This window comes from Mirounga angustirostris, unplaced genomic scaffold (genome assembly GCF_029215605.1).
Source record: "Mirounga angustirostris isolate CCGP_5_RB_7025 unplaced genomic scaffold, mMirAng1.0.hap1 SCAF_15, whole genome shotgun sequence".
Classification (NCBI taxonomy): domain Eukaryota; kingdom Metazoa; phylum Chordata; class Mammalia; order Carnivora; family Phocidae; genus Mirounga; species Mirounga angustirostris.
In genome coordinates this window covers 25247233-25262552 of record NW_026991723.1, presented here as the reverse complement: position 1 = coordinate 25262552, position 15320 = coordinate 25247233, and positions in this window count along the sequence as shown.

The following is a 15320-nucleotide window of genomic DNA, read 5'->3' as shown; positions in this document are numbered from 1 at the left end:
AAGAAGGAACTACTTTAGCATTACTGGACAATATTCTAGACCTCACATTCCCAAGAAAGGGGATGTATGAGGACTGTTACACCAGATGCCTGAAGGAGTATTGGTTCTGTGTCAACAGAATTCATAGCCGTGTTTAAACATATACAGTAACTTAAACTGTAGAAAAGAGTAAGTTATATTAGGATAGGTTAACTGCTATAGCAAATAACCCCCCACATGTATAATGGCTCAATCTCAATAGAAATTTATTTCTTGCTCACAAAACAGTACTGAGCAAGCAAACAGGTTGGCAGAACAGTCGTTCGGGGAGCCAAGCTGATGGAGGCACTGCAATCTTCAACACAGGGCTTCCAAAGTTGCCCTGAGAGTCACCTAGCTCTAACCAGCCAGAAGGAGAAAAGAGCAAAGACCATGTGGGAGGTTTATATGAACCAAATCCAGAAGTCGGACATATCAGTTTTGGATAAAACTTAGGAGAGCGACCACACTGAACTACAAGGCAGGCAGGGAACTGTATTCTAGCTATGTGCCCAGAATGAAAAGGAAAACATGGATTTGGGCAAGCCCCTAGTATTTCCTGCTGCAGACAATTAGCAGACGTAGAGTCAGACTTGAATAAGGGACCTCAATAAATTCCAAACTCCACACTTTGATTCCCCTTCATAGGAGCCTGGGAACATGTGCCAAGCACCTGTTCAAGAGTTACTTTGGTAATAAATTCCAGATAAGAATTCTACCTCCCAAACTCCATTACCGAAGTTTTTTTCAGGGAACACTCCCATCCCAGTTTAGAGGGAAAAAGGCAAAGAAAGACCATCCCTGCAGTGCATTTTAAGAGAGTTACTGTAGTATCAAGGAGAAATCAAAGATGGAAGATTGACTGTACTTGTAAATAGGGAGGATTTTTCTGTGCAGCCTTGTGCATTTATGGAAAGAATGTCATACTGATGTCAATCTTTGCTAAACCACTGATCAATCCTATGCCGAAGCCCATTTTTTTAAAATATTATTTCTATTGTTCACTTCTGCCCTGCTCTGGTAAGGCTATTTGCACACTGAGTGGGAGAAATAAAAGAACAGCTGCACCACATCGCTTAACCATGAACCCTAGTAGGCACCCATTTTGCTAAAAAGAAGAAATCAATTTTTAGTTTTGTAAGAGTGAAATAAAACCCATTTAAAAAGAAATATTAAGAATGCCTATTTAAATGCAAATTGAACTACAACATTTACACATGTCAATTAAAATCCCTCGAGGGATTTCCTTGAAATAGTAGCATTTGCTTATATGAATTTTTTGTTTTAAAGAGAAAGACAATTAAAAGTTGTTCTGAATGTCATGGCAGTTGCTAAAAAAGTAGATCATTGTTAGCTCTGGTAGCATTTGACTTAAGGGACTGATTTCGTTTCAACATGAAAAACATGATGATGACTCCTTTGCCTCTCCAAGAAAGGTCACGCCCATGATTTTGTCCCTGCTTGCACCCCAGTAGACAGGAGAACCAAGGTGAACAGTGACTCTTTGACACCCACAACACAATCTAAGAATAATAAAAAGCTAACATTTGCTGAGGACCTACTGCCTATGCCAGGCATTTTTTTCTTCAGATTATATCAGTTGGTCTCTACAATCACCCAGAGAGGGAAGTGGGTAAACATTATTATCCTATTTTACAGTTGAGAAAACTGAGGCTCAGAGAAGTAGCAGCTTACTCTCAACCTCACAATTGGTAAGTTGTAATCCAAGATTCAAAGCCAAATGTGTGTTATTTCAAAGCCCAAAGTTTAAGTCACTCTTCTAAGCTGGCTCACATACAGCCATGTCAGTTAGGCTCTTAGCAGTCAGATGCTTTTCCCCTGCCTGCACAAAGGTCGAGACTCCTCGGGCTGCATTTGCAAGCTATGGGTCTTTTTCAATGGAATAACTTTTGGAAGAAGAAAGAAACAGCAACCACTGACCATGCTAAGACATAGCTAACACTACATCATTTGCCTGACCCGTCCTTTGAGTCTGTCCATCTCCTCTTCCAATCAGGGAAGGCTCACATGTTATGAGTCTTGGACTTGACTAGCCATACCGGATGTACAAGGAATCATGACAGGAGTCAAGAGAAGTCTTCCCACCAGCACCCACTAATTTCCTCTCCCCAGAAGTTTCCTACAACTGCTCACTAGTCTTAGAAATCCCTTTAACAGATGACCAGGCCTTTAGTCCACAATCAGAGAGTGGAATAATAATAGAAAAGATGTGAGGTCAGGGAAGTTAATTATCCTAAATGTACACAAAACAATATATCTGACAATAGCACATCTTTTTGCCGGGAAGATTTTATGTAAGAAGGAGAAGAAGGTTAACAAATAACACAACAGAACCTCTGCTACCACTGCCCTTTTGCACAGACCATAACAGGCATCACTAACACAACCCAGCACAGTTTCCTTCTGAACTTAGACAGAACACTCTCAACATAGCACACTCATAAGAGTTGACACATGTGATTGGACCCAATTTACCCATTCCAGAAATTTAAAAAATGCAGGAAGCCTTCTGCATGAAGTGAATGTCAGGGGCCACTGAGGGTGGCAAAGGCTATGGAGAGGAGAGGCTGGGATCTTCATGACATCTTTGACCAACTTCCCAAGTTTACCTGGGATCTATTTGTCCCCAAAGACTCATAACACTGCTCACAAAGTGCATCATTGGCAGGTATTGTCAAAGTACAAATATAGTGGGGGTGGGGAGGGGGGAGTAAGTGTTATCTCCTTTCTGAGTTGTTTCTGTAACAGCCAGGGCTTCTATTACCATTGGAACAGAACGAGTAGGTCCGATGTATTTCATATATTTACCATAAAGACTGCTGTGGTAGTAAATTACCTGCCTTGGAACCTTGTAGATCAAACTGAAAAGTTACATATAAGAGTTCTGGTTCTGAATAAAATGGAATAAGCTCACTCCGTTCTGTCTCTGCCACAGAATGGATATATAAAACCTGGAGAGAATGCATGGAGCAGCTATTTGAGGATTCTGAAAAGTCAATAGTAGCAGGCAGATTGGGAAAGAAGAGCAGAATTTGAAGGGCCACCAGCCCAGTAGGGGAACTGGTAGGAGGAGAGTTCCTACTTTTCCATGAATACCTCTCAGCCCAGATACAAGGCAGGCCAAAAACCAGAAGTCAGCACCAGAGAATAAACAAGTACATCTCTAGGAAAACCCCGCTAGTACTGGCTCAAGGAATGAAACCAGGGACTTTGAATACTCAAAGAGTGTGGGAGAAATCCCCTATTTTTCTCTTTTTATCTTTTTCAATCTCATTCTATCATGTCCAAGCCAGCGTTGGTGGTATAGTGGTGAGCATAGCTGCCTTTCATTCTATCATGTCCCAGCCCCCAGGCAATCCCACACTGTGGCAGTGGTGGTGGTGGTGGTGGCAGAGGCAGCAGCAGGGCCCACAAACACCTGAAACTCTGTAGAATGGAAATTTTTCTCTGCTATCAGAGGAGCTATGGTCCCAAGAAGATGGATAAACCTCGTCAGGTTTTTTCTCTCTCTGTCCTCCTGCTGTCTGGCCCCAGATGTGGGTGAATTATGAGAATTGTGTGGCAGGCTGTGATATCTAAAGCCCCAGATTTCTGACTAGAAAAACAAAAAGGAGGGCAGAGAACTGGAAAGGAAAAATGAGATTGAAAAAGGAAGGATCTCAGGAATGTGATCATGCAGAGCTGTTTACACACTCCTGGACTCACCTCCAAACTACACATGCAACATATCATAGACTTTGAGAACTAAACCATGGGATTAGACCACTGCCCAGCTCCCAGATTGACCACTAGATGGTACACACATGAGATTGATCCAAATAGCACTTCAGAGCCTTTGAAAACAGAATTGATATTGAAACCATAACCCACAGAAGACAGATCAGAACTTACAGCCTAAACCCAAATGTGTCAATAGCCAGCTAAAACAAAAACATCCAGTTTCTTCATAAGATTTAAGCAAGACCTAGAGTCTCATAACATTCTCATTTTCCAAAATACAATCCAAAATTATTTGACACACAAAGAATCAGGAAAATCTCAACTCACATGAGAAAACATAATCAACAGACAGACACCAACATCAAGATGACTTAGATATTGGAATTATCTGAGAAAGACTTTAAAGGAGCTATTACAAAAGTGCTCCAAAAAATAAGGGCAAACATTCTTTAAAAAGATGGAAAGATAGAAAATTTCAACAAAGAAATAGAAAATATAAAGGAGAACCAAATAGAAATTTTACAACTAATAAATACAAAAACCAAAATTGAAAACACACTGAATGCCCTAAATAACAAAATGTAAGTGACAGAGGAAAGAGTTGGTAAACTTGAAGGTAGATCAATAGAAATTATCCAACTTGCACAATAGAAAAAAATACTAAAGATTTAATGAATAGAGCCTCCAGGGCCTGTGGGACAATACCAAAATTTCTAACATTTATGTCATAGGAGTCTCAGAAGGGAAAAAAAAAATGCAGGACTAAAAAAAAAATCAAAAAATAGTGGCTAACAACTTCCCAAATTTGGCAAAAGACATATAATTTTTTTAAAAAGACACCTCAGATAAGAAAAAGTATGAGAATTCATTGCCAACAGACCCACTCTAAAAGAATTGCTAAAAGAAGTTCTCAAAGGGAAATGATACCAAAAAGAAATTTTGAATATTGAGAATGAAGAAAGAGCAAAATAAATGATAAATAAAGAGTAAGAATTATCTTCTCTTCTTGAATTCTTTAAAATACATATGACAGCCAAAAGCAAAAATTATAATAATGTCTGATATGGCAAGTTATATATGTGTTTTATAATTCTGAGATCAATTACTAAAAATATACATAAAATACATAGCCAAAGACACAATGTATAAATTTAATAGAATACTAAAATATGTTCAAATAGCTCAAAAGAAGAAAGGAAGGGGAAATGGACAAGTAAAAATCAGAGAGAAAACATAGGACACAAATAATAAAATGGTAGGCCCAAATCCAAATGTACCAATAATTACAATAAGTGTAAATGTTCTAAATATGCCAATTAAAAGACAGAGATTGCCAGATAGATATGAATGGATTTAGAAATAATAAAAACATGAGACCATATGCTGTCTATAACAAATTCACCTCAAATACAATGATATAGACAGGATAAAGCAAAAAGATAGAAAGAATATACCATGCAAACACTAACTAAAAGAAAGCTAGCATAGCTATATTAATAACAAAGTAAACTTCAGAGCAAAGAAAATTACACAATGATAAAAAGATCAATTCACCAAGAACACAAAACAATCATAAATGTGTATGCACCTAATAACACTTCATGAAACAAAAACTGAAAGAATTGAAAGGAGAAATAGAAAAATCCAAAATTATAGTTGGAGACTTCAATACTACTCTCAGTAATCAATAGAAGACAGAAAATTAGCAAGAAAATAAAAGAAGTAAACAACATCAAACAACTAAATCTAATTGACATTTATAAAACACTCCATCCAACAACAGATTATACATTCCTTTCACATACTTATTGAACATTCACCAAGACAGAGCATATCCTGGGTCATAAAACAAACCTTAATAAATTTCAAAGAATTGAATTATGTATTCTCTGATAATATGGAATTAAGCTAGACATCAATAACAAAGATAACAGTAAAATCTACAAATACTTGGAAATGAAACAGTACACTTCTAAATAATACATGGGTAAAAGAGGAGGTCCTAAATTTAAAAATATTTTCATCTGAATGAAAAAAGATCAAAATCTGTGAGATGAAGCTAAAGCAGTACTTAGATATTTAAAGGGTTAAATACTCATAGTAGAAAGAAGTCTCTATGATGGACTCTGAAAAACAAACAGGGTTCTAGAGGGGAGGGGGGTGGGAGGATGGGTTAGCCTGGTGGTGGGTATTGAGGAGGGCACATTCTGCATGGAGCACTGGGTGTTGTGCACAAACAATGAATCATGGAACACTTCATCTAAAACTAATGTTGTAATGTATGGGGATTAACATAAGAATAAAAAAATGAATTAAAAAAAAAAAAAAAAAGAAGTCTCTAATTAGTAACCTAAGCTTCCACCTAGAGAAAAATAAATCCAATGTAGGCACAGGGTAGGAAATAATAAACATAAAAGCAGTAATCAATGAAATCAAAAACAGAGAAATGATAAAGAAAATCAATGACACAAAGAGGTAGTTCTTTTTAAAAGATCAGTAAAATTGATAAATATCTAGCAAGAGCAACAAAGAAAAAAGCAGAGAATTCATAAATTACAAATATCAGGAATGAAAAGGGGGATATTACTACAAACTCTGCAGACTCAATAATGTAGATGAAATGAGCACTTCTACAAAAACCATAAACTACCAAAACTCACTCAAGGTAAAATAGATAACCTGAATAATTCTATAACTATTAAAAGAAATTGAATTAGTAATTTCAAACCTTCTGAAAAAGAAATCTCCAGGCTTAGAGTATTTCACTGATGAATTCTACCAAACAATTAAAGAAGAAATAACACAAATTCTATGGCCCTCCCAATGGGAGGGATGGGGTGCCTGGGTGATAGACACTGGGGATGAAATGGATCATCTTGATAAATCACTGAACTGTCCTTTTTTTTTAAATTTTATTTTATTATGTTATGTTAGTCACCATACAATACATCATTAATTTTTGATGTAGTGATCCACGATTCATTGTTTTCGTCTAACACCCAGTGCCCCATGCAGTATGTGCCCTCCTTAAGAAGAGGAAATACTTTTCAGTTTATTGATGAGGTATTACCCTGATATCAAAACCAAACAAAAACATTATAAGAAAACAGTATACCCTATGGGGCACCTGGGTGGCTCAGCTGGTTAAGCGTCAGCCTTCGGCTCAGGTCATGATCCCGGGGTCCTGGGATTGAGCCCCGCATTGGGCTCCCTGCTCAGCGGGGAGCCTGCTTCTCCCTCTCCCTCTGCCTGTCTCTCTGCCTACTTGTTCTCTCTCTCTCTGTGTCAGATAAATAAATAAAATCTTTAAAAAAAAAAAAAAAGAAAGAAAGAAAACAGTATACCCTAATAAGTATTTTTGTGAAAATATAAAACATTACAAAATAAAATCCAGCAATATATAAAGAGAGTAATACACCACAACTGGTTCAATATGCAAAAATCAATGTTATCATTATGATAACAGTCTAAAGAAAAAACCCCACATGATCCTATTATCTACGCCAAAAAATCACTTGATGAAATTCAATACTCATTCATAACAAAAACTCTCAATAAACTGAAATAGAATTTCCTTAATCTGGTAAAAGGTACTATTATAGGCTGAATTGTGTCCCCTCCAAATTCATATGTTGAAGCCCTGACTGTATTTGGAGATAGGGTCTTTTTATAAAGGTGGTTAAATTAAGATGAGGCCACAAGGATGGGCCCTAATCCAATCCTAATGGTGCCCTTAAGAGAAAATCTGGACATAGAGAGACACCAGGGATACGTGCACAGAGGAAAGAGCAAGTGAGAACATGGAGAGAAGGTTGCCAAGTACAAGCCAAGAGGAGAGGCCTCAGAAGAAACCAAACCAGCTGACACCTTGATCTCTATCTTCCAGCTTCTAGAACTGTGAGAAATAAATTTCTGTTTAAAGTCTGTGGTACTGGGGCGCCTGGGTGGTCCAGTCAGTTAAGCGGCCAACTCTTGGTTTAGGCTCAGGTAGTGATTTCGAGGTTGTGGGATCAAGCCCCACATTAGGCTCTGTGCTCAGCACGGAATCCACTTCAGATTCTCTCTCCCTCTCCCCACTCACTCACTCTCTCTCTCAAATAAATAAATAAAATCCTTTAAAAATTTTTTTTAAGAAGTCTGTAGTACTTCGTTAAGGCACCCCTAGCCAAATGATACAAAGACCTACAAAATAATATAGGTACCTACAGCTAACATCATAGTTAAGGATGAAAGACTGGGTGCTCCCCTACCCACCCTTCCCAAGATCAAAAACAAGGCAAGAATGTCTGCTCTCTCACTCTCATGTGAAAAGGCATATGAAAAGGACAGTTCATCTTTGTGTATGGTGTTAGAGACTGGTCAGGTTTTATTCTTCTGTATATAGCTGTCCAATTTTCCCAGCACCATTTATTGAGGAGACTGTCTTTTTTCCATTGCATATTTTTTCCTGCTTTGTCGAAGATTATTTGACCATAGAGTTGAGGGTCCATATCTGGGCTCTCTATTCTGTTCCACTGGTCTATATGTCTGGTGAGACCGGAATCCATCAAAATCCTAGAGAAGAACATAGGCAGTAACCTCTTTGACATTGGCCACAGCAACTTCTTTCAAGATACATCTCCAAAGGCTAGTGAAACAAAAGCAAAAATGAACTTTTGGGACTTCATCAAGATAAAAAGCTTCTACACAGCAAAGGAAACAGTCAACAAAACAAAGAGGCAACCCTCAGAATGGGAGAAGATATTTGCAAATGACACTACAGATAAAGGGCTGGTATCCAAGATCTGTAAAGAACTTTTCAACACCCAAAAAACAGATAATCAAGTCAAAAAATGAGCAGAAGACATGAACAGACACTTCTCCAAAGAAGACATACAAATGGCTAAGAGACACATGAAAAAATGTTCATCATCATTAGCCATCAGGGAACTTCAAATCAAAACCACATTGAGATACCACCTTACACCAGTTAAAATGGCAAAAATTGACAAGGCAAGAAACAACAAATGTTGGAGAGGTTGTGGAGAAAGGGGAATCCTCTTACACTGTTGATGGGAATGCAAGTTGGTACAGCCACTTTGGAAAACAGTGTGGAGGTGCCTCAAAAAATTAAAAATAGAGCTACCCTATGACCCAGCAATTGCACTCCTGGGTATTTACCCCGAAGACACAGATGTAGTGAAAAGAAGGGCCATAGGCACCCTAAGGTTCACAGCAGCAATGTCCGTAATAACCAAACTGTGGAAAGAGCCAAGATGCCCTTCAACAGGTGAATGGATAAAGAAGATGTGGTCCATATATACAATGGAATATTACTCAGCCATCAGAAAAGATGAATACCCAACTTTTACATCAACATGGATGGGACTGGAGGAGATTATGCTAAGTGAAATAAGTCAAGCAGAGAAAGTTAATTATCATATGGTTTCACTTATTTGTGGAACATAAGGAATAGCATGGAGGACATTAGGAGAAGGAAGGGAAAAATGAAGTGGGGGGGAATCGGAGGGAGAGACAAACCGTGAGAGACTATGTTACTCTGAGAAACAAACCAGGGGTTTTAGAGGGGAGGGAGGTGGGGGGATGGGTTAGCCTGGTGATGGGTATTAAGGAGGGCACATACTGCATGGAGCACTGGGTGTTAGATGAAAACAATGAATCGTGGAACACTTCATCTAAAACTAATGATGTAATGTATGGGGATTAACATAAGAATAAAAAAAATTAATGATGTATGGTGACTAACATAACATAATAAAATAAAATTTAAAAAAAAAGAAAAGAAAAGGACAGTTCAGTGATTTATCAAGATAATCCATTCCATCCCCAATGTCTATCACCCAGCCACCCCATCCCTCCCATTGGGGAGGGTATGTGCTATGGTGAGCGCTGTGAATTGTGCAAGACTGTTGAATCACAGATCTGTACCTCTGAAATAAATAATACATTATATGTTTAAAAAAAAAAGAAGAAGAAGAAGATAGCAGGAGGGGAAGAATGAAGGGGGGGAAATCGGAGGGGAAGACAAACCATGAGATACGATGGACTTGAAAAAAAACTGAGGGTTCTAGAGGGGAGGGGGGAGGGAGGATGGGTTAGCCTGGTAATGGGTATTAAAGAGGGCATGTTCTGCATGGAGCACTGGGTGTTATGCACAAACAATGAATCATGGAACACTACATCAAAAACTAATGATGTAATGTATGGTGATTAACATAACATAATAATAATAATAATAATAAGATAATCCATTCCATAGATGTTATCTCATCTCCTCACCTCAGTGCTCCCCACCAGACCAAATCTAGCACCAACTACACACACACATACACACACACAAATCATACCCATTATTTGAATGTCTTCATTAAAACTAATTTTCAGGGGCTCCTGGGTGGCTCAGTCAGTTAAGTGTCTGCCTTTGGCTCAGGTCATGATCCCAGGGTCCTGGGATCGAGCCCCACGTTGGGGGGATGGGGTCCCTGCCCAGCAGGGAGTCTGCTTCTCCCTCTCCCTCTGCTCTTCCCACCAACTCATGCTTGCACTCTCTCTCTCTCAAATAAAATCTTTAAAAAAAAAAAACTAATTTTCACCCAAATTATCAAAATAGTTGCCTCAATTCACTGTGCATGTACAGAGACGGTCTTGGGCATAAGGAGAAAAGGGAGCAGGGAATCAGATTAACAGCAAGACTATGAGGTCTGTACAAATGAAAATTCAAAAACAATTTCAATATGCCCATATATGAAAACTGCAACCTACACATCCCTGGTCATGACGTGGACGATCAGGTTACATTTGATTGAGCTTTCTAAAGTCATTACTCTGTCATAATGTAATATTTATATCTTAATGAAAGAGGAATAAATTATGATTATTTAAAAAGCATAAAGTTTCTTAGAGACCTCAGTTTATGGCAGTTACTTGAAGGTTTATTTTCTCCTCATGTATAATGCATCTGAGCAGTTTAGAACCGTATCTACCAAGGCCCACTTCACACCTACTCTTGCAAGAAAAGGGTATCGTGCAAAATGTGAAAATTGCAACTGGAGGCATTATATGTAGGCTACTTAATCTATGATAGAGGAGGTCTACATGCATTTGTTGCCCTAGATGGACAAGGGAAAAGGTAGTTTAAAGGAAATAAAGATTATGTTCTAGGGTTGTGTTTTTTCTCCTGAGGCTCTTTAAACAATGCCTCTATCTGTTCCTCATTTTCCAATTGTCTTCTCTAGCGATGTGGCAATAATTTAGCAGTATTATGTGCTGTCACTTCTGTATTAGTAAACACCAGGACTTGCTTAGTAATTACAGACTAACCTCATAATGAAATGCAGTGAACAGTTCTAATTAAATTTTAATGTTGCTTAACAACTATTCTACTTTAAAATGAGAATTTTCCAGCCATGTATCCTAATAAGTTATCAGGATGCATTATCCCCCAAAACTGTACAAACGAGAAGGTAAACATATAATATTACCACCAGCGGGCAAGTGTGTGGGGACATTTATAATCAAAATTAATATACTACATTGAAAATTATTAAAATATAAAAGCACATCAAAATGCTATCACAACTGCCGGGCAGGATATTTTTGAAAGCTCATATTTCACTTTGAAGAGGGAAAAATGGCAAATTATTCTCCAATACAGGAGTTAAAGCTCTCTTCTTCTGAACATGGGACTGATATATGTGTTAACCTAAGAACATCCACACCTCCTTATAAAATCACAAAGCTAAAACTCAACTCACCATGCGATCTAGGAAACAAGGCCTTCCATTTACTTTCCTCTTTTTTTTTTTTTAAGATTTATTTATTTATTCATTTGACAGAGAGAGACACACAAGAGAGGGAACACAAGTAGGGGGAGTGGGAGAGGGAGAAGCAGGCTACCCGCCGAGCAGGGAGCCCGATGGAGGGCTCGATCCCAGGACCCTGGGATCATGACCTGAGCTGCAGGCAGATGCTTAATGACTGAGCCACCCAGGCGCCCCCATTTACTTTATTTTTTAAAAATCTGCCATGTTCTATTGCTCTACTGCCTTCATCTGTACAAAGTATTTCTGAGCATTTATGTAAGTCCCTTTGATGTTGACCTTGTGAACACGGTGATACAGTGGAAATTTGCTACCCATTTCTCTCTTCATATCACAGGAATACAGTATTAATATACACAATCCTCCCTCCTCCCTTTACATTGCCAGGAAAAAGAGGTCCAATCGATTACATTTCTGGAAAAGACCTATCCCCTAATTCTCCCACCACTGCTTGCTGCAATCTGCTATAGCTCCTCCTCCCATTTCTATCAAACCACTTTTATTGATTCTTCTACTCATAAGGCCTAATTAATGCCTTTTGGGCATAAAATCTTAAAGTACAATCATGCTGAACCCAGTGAAGGTATTGCTTATAGAATTCTGCAAAATGTACTCCTGTTTTGCATTTCCTATTAGCTTACTCTTTTTTCTCCAAGATGCAGAGCTAACCTAAGTATTGGCATTGACAAATGTGAAGCCTTTATTTGTTTTTAAAGATTTTATTTATTTATTTGTTAGAGAGGGAGAGAGAGCACAAGCAGGGGGAGCGGCAGGCAGAGGGAGAAGCAGGCTCCCTGCCGAGCAGGGAGACCAACATGGGACCCGATCCCAGAACTCTGGGATCATGACCTGAGCAGAAGGCAGACGCTTAACCAACTGAGCCACTCAGGCATCCCAATGTGAAGCCTTTATTTCCATTACCCAAGCCGTTGTGTTATTAGGCATATGTGCTCACTTCACTGACCCTGAGTCTTGGCTATCTCCTTCCACAAAGTTGTATACCCCACACTCCCAGTAGGAATTGCTGGTGCTGCTACTGATGGAGATGAGATATCTGTTTATAGATGACTATGACAAGATGTATTAGGACCTTTTCCTCCCTGCCTACACCAAAGAAGTAGAAGAGGTGACATCTCAGTTTTTCTGGGATTCTCCTTGGCCAAGGCTATGTATGGAGCGAAGCTAGAAGCTCTGGGAGCTTCTGCTAAACAGCCTCCACCGCCCGAGAGGAGAGGGGGGAAGGGGAGAAGCAAGCCCTGAGTGACCTTTCTGAGTCATCGGCCATCCAGGTTGGGGCAGCCTGAGGGAGGAGGATGTCCTGCACTGAGATGCTTCACAGCCTTATTAATACTGGGGTCCCAGGGCGCCTGGATGGTTCATTCAGTTAAGTGTCCAACTCTTGATTTCAGCTCACGTCATGATCTCAGGGTCATGAGATCCAGCCCCCCAAGTGGCTCTGTGCTGGGCATAGAGCCTGCTTAAGATTCTCTCTCTCTCCCTCTGCCCCTCCCCACCCCAACTCACACGCTTAAGCTTGCTCTCTCAAAAAAAAAACAAAAACAAAAGCAAAAAAACCTTGGGTCCCTATGGAGCCCTACTATAGCCAAGTTTACCAGGAGATTTGGGTAGGACTGGGGTTGATGGGCTTCGTCATTTATAAAATCAGGAGTGCTGATAAAGGAAGTAAAGTTTTGAAAGCTTTGAGCCTTGCACCTGCTCATGGTCATCATTAACCAGCTTTACTTGGGAGTACACATCAGAGGGAATATCAGGCTGGCTGTAAATTTCAGCAAGCTCTTTTAGATGGGAACATGGAGCATTGCTGTACACTTGTAGATGTATTGCTTCCTTTGTGGCATGAATAAATGTCCCTGTGAGGTGCATCACACACACAAAAAAAATACTACTGCCCCTATTAATGCTCTCTCTCCTGGCTACTATAATCATAATGCCATTCTTCCTGAAAACAACTTCAAGACATCCTTGCCTCTTACCCCTCCCTCAGTCCCACATCCACCCTTTCCTTTACATTTCCATTGTCACTCCTCTAGTTCATGCCTTTATCACCTCTCACCTGGACATTCACTCAGTGTTTATTAAAGCACCGACTATGTGCTGGGCAGGGTGGAAAATACAGACCTGTGTAATACTCCAAATATTTATGATCTGGCAATAGAGTAGGGAAATACAGACATTTAGACAGTACGTAGAATGCAAGTCCAAATGAAACAGAATAGAATACATAGGAAGGTTTCACACATACATGATTCAACAGAAAAGATATATAAGAAGGTTTCATGGAGCCATTGCCCCTTGAGGTGAAACTTGAACAATGAATAAAAAGAAGAAGAAAAATACATTTCTGTCTGAGAAAACAGCATGAACAAATGCTAGGGTTTAGGAAATCTGTCACGTGGGAAGAACAATGGGTTGCCCAGCGGGACTGGAGAATGGGTTGGGAAGGACAAAGCAGCAGTCAAAGATGCAAGCACTGAGGAGCAGGGGGTAGGTCTTTTAAGAGGCAAGAGCACCAGGTCAGGCATCTGTCCTTCAAATCCTGCCTCTACTCCTAAAGGTCATGTGGCCATGAACAAATTATTTATCTTCCCTGAGACTCAGTGTCCTCATTTGTAAGATATAGACAACAAAATATCTACCTCATATAGTTTAATGAGGATTAAATGAAATAATATATGGAGAGACTTTGCACATCCTAGAATGTAGCAGGCACTTCATGGATGGTAGTTATTGTTATCATAGGAGACTATTATGGACTGACTATTTGTAAGCCCTGAAGATTCACCTGTTAAAGGTCTCACACACAATGTGGCTATGTTGGGAGATGGGCTTCTAAGGAAGTAATTAAGGTTAAATGAAGTCAAAAGTATGGGTCCCTGATCTGATCAGATGAGAGTCCTTATAAGAGAAAGCACAGAAGACCTTGCCCACTCCCCTGCACCGAGGAAAGGCCATGTGAGGACATAGTCTTCAGGTGGCTGAAGACTGATGGGAAGACCCTCTTCATCGACTTCCTGCATTCTGTCCCTGCCCTTCTCCATCCATTCATGACAACCACTCTAAGACTAAAAGCCCCAGTACCGCTTGGATGAACTGCTCCAAAATTTGACCTATGGAATGAAGCCTAAATCCCTTAGTTTGGTATTCAAGATCCTCTGGAATCTGGATCAGCCCCCCACTCCCTAGCCTACTACTTTCCTTACCTGGGAAGATCAGATCCTGGGCAGGGCCACATCTGCGCCTTTGTTCAAGCTGTTCTTCTAACAAGAATACCCTTTTCCATTGCTCTCAGTCAAAATCCAATCCACCCTTTAGGGCCGGTGCCAACATCACTCCCCCAGGAGAGCTCCCCTCCTCTGAACCCCTGTTGTTCATATGTCTGGTATATCAGTGACCAACCTCTTATATTCCAATTCATGTTTGGTTATATCTCCTCTACTACACTTTAATGATCTGCGGTGAATTTTTGTGGTCTTCACAGAAAGGAATTTAAAGAGGGCACACGGGGAAATCCCTAAGCCAGGAGACAGCGAAGCTATGTTTGCAGAACAGAAGGGGAGAGAGAGAGCCTGGAGGAGAAAGGGATTGGACTTGTTCAAGGGGCAACTGGAGTCATTTGAAGCGGATGTGCGTTGTGAGCCTGAATACAATCCCCCCCTTCCCCGTAGAGTCTCCACCACTGGTTACTCTCCCATGCTGGGGAATTCTCTGCCAGGCGGGGTG